Raw genomic sequence first — 6,000 nt, 5'->3', positions numbered from 1 at the left:
CGTTCATTATTTATTCATATACAGTATGTATTTTTGGAAAATTAAACATGCCAATATAGCTAGCTAGCGTGTATAGCACAGGGTTACTTCAGCACCTGTGAACCTGTAACTTTTCCCATGATAAAATACAGAAAAGAAACATGCTACTGTTAAGTTAATTAGCCGGCTGCTAATTAAGCTATATCCCTCTTGAGACCAAAAAAAGTTTTATTAATTTAGTTGTTTTTTTGTTTTTTTTGTTTTGTAATTACATTGTTCAGAGTAATAACTTTTTTTACAAAAATGTTTTTTTTAAATAATGTTTTATTCATAAATATATGTTATACACACTAGGACTCATTTATTAAATATTATTTCATTTAAAAAGACATAAATAGGCAAAAACAATGGTATTTTTTTGGTATTAATGGTATTAACTATGTTATAAAATATATAACAGAATAATTTGATATATCATTTTGCTTTATGCAATATGTGTGTAAAATGGCCATAAGCGGGTTTTCCCATTTTATACAATGTATCTATGTATCTAATTTGCATATTAATTTATTCTTGGGGCAACATGTAATGAAAAAAGAAGTGTACTAATGGGTGTTAGTAGTAATTGTCAAGATTTTCATAATAATATCTAATATTTCATAGGAAAATTGAAATATAATTTATTTCCCCACTGACTTGTGTCTCCTAAAATGCCTGATAAACATGATTTAAGTCCTGGTGTGTAGCTTGTTAAATTATCATTACACAGTTAACATACAAGTATCTTTAAGATTGCAAGAGGTAATAGTCTCTCTGATTTTCATTTCAGAAAATGTACGCATACCCCGTTTTTCGCCGCCAGTCGGCAACATCAAACCGTCTCCTCATGGCGCCATCGGTGGAGGCGAATGGTCTTGAAAATGTGGTGTCTGGAAGGGCCAAATCAAAGGAGGAGGTGCTGGCAGAGGCAAGTAATTTTGTCTTCACAAACGGTGGAGATCCCAGTGACCAGTTTTTAGTACTGGCTCACTGCAAACTTCAGTTTGGGAAGTACCAGGGTCAGAGTTTTAGATGGCTCCTGGAAAACTCTCTGGGGTACGCAGTATATTTGGTGCTCAGCATTTCCAGTGAGAAAGCGCAGACAACCCCCCTGTCAGAAAACAAACAACTGTTCCTACAGTACACTTCTTATATTAGAGAGATGGCAGAAGAAGTGGAGAAATATAAGAGGAAGCAGGGAATGCAAGCAGAAGCCCGGGCAACTGGAGACCAGGGCTGCTTGATGGTGGAGTTTGGTGACTTTCAGGGCCGGTCCATGAAGGATGTTTTTGAGGACCAGAGCAAGGAGGCCGAAGCCCTCATCAGGTACCTGGTTAAGGCAGATGCCAGGCCCAACACCAACATGGCCATTTTCAAGGCGTATGTCCTGAAAAGACAGGCTTCTGAAATGGGGACCAGGGTACATCAGCCTGCACGTCCACCTGCAGCCTCCAGTGCCTCTGCACCTCCACCTACAGCCATCCGAACTGGTGTAAAGCAGACCGCCACTGTGAAAGCGCTGTTGGTGCGTGGCAAACATTTGTCATCTTCACAGCTGGCAAAAAAACTAATGTCACCAGTTAAACCCTGTGAGTAGGAGTGTGAATATAGAATTTTCCCTACAGCATTTCTACATGTATTAATTTATCGTTATGGCAAACTTGTCCACTTGTTGTTTCCAGATCCATTACTGCAATCCACTTTACCTCCTCCGGCAGCAGAACCCCCAGCCAAACATTTGGCCCGAAAGCAGCTATTCGCAACTGGTAAGTAAGCAACATCTTACATAATTGTCTCCGTGTATTGATCACAGTAATAGTTTTAACATTTGTGCTCCAGGCACTTCCATTCCCACTGCTGAAGATGATGATGAGGAGCTGGTATTTGCTGCATCACAATGTGAAGCACAGCTAAATACAGGTGTGGCATATGACACAAATGCAAATATTATAAGAATGTTTTGTGGAAACCCACTGAGAATCATTATTTTTGAAAATAAATAAATAAACATTTTTAAATATATTTTTTTTACAACACAGAATTATGTGACATCATCAAGCGGGATGCATTCTTTGAGTGCACTTCTTCCAAACCTTAAGGATGTCCAAAGGTGTCAGTGTATTTATTTGCGTTTCTTAATTTTCCCGTTGCTAAACAATCACTGGATAACTTTTTCACAAAGCTTGCTCTTCTCACTCACTCTTTAGCTCCGTGGGCTGTGGGCATCATTACTTTTTTTACTGAATTCCTCACGACTCATTTTCCTGTCTCCATTCCATCTAATCCTCATTCTCAAAGAGCTGTATTGATCCCATATTCCTTACATCAATAAAGTGTACACTGTGTTCTTTGCTTCTTAACACTAATACCATTTTCTTCACTGTTATTCCTAAATGTAATCATAATTATTATTAATAATTGTCCAAAATTACTGCTTCGCTGGCTGTTTGTGGGCTGCATTTATGGCGTATTACTATCAAATTAAACAGTCATCCTTACACTGTTTTTGTTACTGTTCACTCAGAGGCCTGTGCATCAGCGGAAACACCACAGACACCAGATCTTCCTCATCATCAGCCACCAGCTGAGCTTCCAGGTCACTGGAAAGATCATCTTCCACCTTTCCAGCATGAGTGGATCCGGAACACACTGTTTAAGGCCAACCTGCGAACCGGAAAGCCAGAAATAGTGTCCCAGATGAAGCTTTGGTGGTATCCTCCTCAGCCCCCTTTGATAAACTCCCAGCCACCCGCCTCACCCGACCTCTTCTTTTGTCGGCCCATTTTCTTATGGATGCCGCTAAAGATGTGGTTGTTTCCTCTTGTCTGCGTCCGCCCAGACTGTGGTAAGCACAGACTTACTGCGGCAGGACTTTATCGTACCGTGCGCAAGGTCTTGGACATCGATGGGTGGTATGACCTTGCCACTGAGTATCTGGAGTGCAAACGCTGCAAAAAAAAGTATCCAGCCTGGAACGAGGACATCTTGGGTCAGCTGGATATGGGCCACCGCAGTCAGTTTCCAGCTTTGCTGACATACAGGTAATTCATAATCACAACCATTAGGCGCTTTTATTTGTGTTATTTTTTCCAACCAAAGCATTTGCATGATTATACTGTTGTTTCCTTAGGTATTCATGTGACAACCGGGTGGTGAGGATGATGAGGGAGAGGACACTGGGCAACAGTGTGACTCAGCTCTACAAGAAGCTGATGGAACAGCACAGTGAGGCCTGGACACAGCGTGTCCTGCAGTACCTGACTGCCTGTGAACCATTCACAAGGTCCTCCCTTGTGCAGCCTCCTGTGTTTGCTGAGCCTCCCCTTTTACCTGCCCTACCTAAACCTAAGTGGCTGTTAGCTGTGTACGCCAGGGATGTTCTGGGGCGACTGGACGAGGTCAAGGCCAAAATTACATCCGTCTTTGGCTGTGTTCTCAAGATGGACTCCACAAAAAAGGTATCACAGCCCTGTTTATATCCAGAAATTGTCCAGATATGGATATGTGCGTGTACATAATGAACAGTTATGAGTTTTTATTTTGTTATACTTTTTTCTTTTTTTTTACCCTTCTGTTTTCCCCAATAGGTCACAAAAAAACTTGCCGGTGCTGCTTCAGGAACAGCTGCCTGGTGCACTAATGTGGGTAACGAACACGGCCAAGTCCTTGTCTCTGTCCTAACAGCCGCCGAGGGACATGCACTGGACCCCATGGCAGCTGGCCTAATGAAACGCTACCGAGAGGCAGGAGAGGCATCCCCAAAAGTGATGTACGTGGACCGAGATTGCTGCAGTCAGCACGGCCAGTCTCAGGTTAAGGCCATGTTTTCGGAGTGGGATGAGCTTGAAGTGCGCCTTGACATCTGGCATTTCATGCGGCGATTTGCTGCAGGTGTCACGACAGAGGCTCATCCGCTCTACGGGATCTTCATGGCACGTCTGTCCATGTCCATATTCGAGTGGGATCCAGAGGATGTGGCTGCTCTTCGCCGTGCAAAGGAGGGTGAGCTGGCAGCAAAGAAGACTGGCTACATCTCAGAAAAGGCGGTCCGTGCTCGCATTAACCGGAGGGAGTTGGCACTGCACTGCCGGAGGAGGACCAGGGGGGAGGAGGAGACCACCATATTGATTGGGAAACTGATTGATCAGTTTGACAGTGCGGACGGAAAGGACACTCTCGGAGTTCCACTTCTGAACCACGAACGGATCCAGCAGATATGGAAAGAACAGCGGAAGCACGTACAGTGTATCCAAGACCCAGAGCACTTTCCGCTATACATAAAGAAGGGGACACTGAAGAAAGGCGGTGTGGAGCTGTGCTGCTACAGGTGTGCTCGAGGCTCTACCTCCTTGGAGTCATTCCACCTCCACCTGAACCGTTTTATTCCAGGTATTACATACATATGGGTTACACATTTTTCTGTAAAACATGTAAGCACTGTAACTGCTTCTATTTACATTAAAGTAATGTCACATTAATAAATGTCACAATTTACAGTAATATTACATTTCTTTTCTGATGTCATAAAAGCATTGACAAAGCTGTCTTGCCTGACAAGTCACTAGTAACTCTGGTTATAACGACAATAATTGTTTAATGTAATTACATAGCTCTATTACATGTTACCAGTTACTTCATAGCATCTCATGTGTAGTAAATATCTTGTACATATGTGACGTATAAAACCTTTTTTATTTATGTAACTTTTAGGAACCAGTGCCAGTGATGCGCATTTTCAGGCCTATCTCCTTGAAGGCTTGATGCGTTGGAATGATGACCGGATGGAAGATGCCATAAAAGGAGTGTCCTCCATCCGGTCATATGGCAGTGCCATGAGAGAGGCTGTGGACCAGCTTAGCCAGAGAGTCTTTGGGAAGCCCTGGGATGAGCGCTATCGCCCTCCTGGAGCATATACAGGCAAGAAATTCATTAATTTGTTATTTTGTAATATTATACTAAGTTATCTATTTAGCCTTAAATTTACTAGACAAAATATTAACAAAACTTTATTTTTTTCCATTTTATTCTTGTAGGTGAATTGCTCGGAATAGAGTACCTTTACAGCCAGACTGGCAAAACACTGACTCCAGTGCTCCAGAACCCAGAGGAGGAAGACAGGCTGGTGGAGGAAATTGATGACCAAGACCTGCAAGATGAGGGATTTGAGGAAGACATCACGGAGGACATCACAGTTCCAGTGCTGTACGAGAATGACCCTTGCGGTGATCTCGCAAACAGCCCCTCATCTGTGCCTCAGCCTCAGTCCCCAGCATCACTGGCTGACGTATCAATGGCTGACGTGTCACTGGAAGAAGGACAGCATCTTGCCCCTGCGCCTTCAGTGTTGTCACAGCCATCTGACACTGGAAGCAGTCTCTCCGACGAAACTCAGGTAAGACACTTTAAGGGCTTTATTTAATTTCAATCTCATTTTATTCCACATATATTAACATGAATCTGAATTTACTAGGGAGCAGTCATTGGGCCTGATGGCATCGCTGGGTGGGACAAGGTCCAGGATCTGGCTGGTTACCTGGTTGGTCTTCGTGAGGCTCCTTACCTCACTGACCTGCAGGTGACAGAGGCCATCCAGCTGTGGACAGCTCTCCATGACACAGACAAACAGCGGGTCAACTATCAGCCTCGACATCAGCCTCAGCTGACACATGGACGCTTTAAGGCACCGAAACGGTCCGGAGTCACACCGGGTGTGGAGAGTGTGAAACGGTGTCTGATTGGACATCCCGGGGGTCCAGCACAGTGGCCCAGCACCAGCCGCTTGGTTGAGGCCATTTGTACAAAGCTGTGTGCTTTACACAAGTCGCCGACCAAGAAGGCTGGAGTTTGCACCCCCAGGTGGTCTAAAATCCTCTCGGATTACCACCACATCCGAGAGCTGGTGCTTAACAATCGCAGGCTAATGGATGAAACAATGATCCAGCTGTTTGAGATAAACCAGAAGACACTCATTCAGTGGTAAGC

This window comes from Leuciscus leuciscus, assembly GCF_965113295.1.
Source record: "Leuciscus leuciscus genome assembly, chromosome: 24".
NCBI lineage: Eukaryota > Metazoa > Chordata > Actinopteri > Cypriniformes > Leuciscidae > Leuciscus > Leuciscus leuciscus.
The sequence above is the reverse complement of the archived record's forward strand: the minus strand, read 5'-3'. Positions refer to the sequence as shown.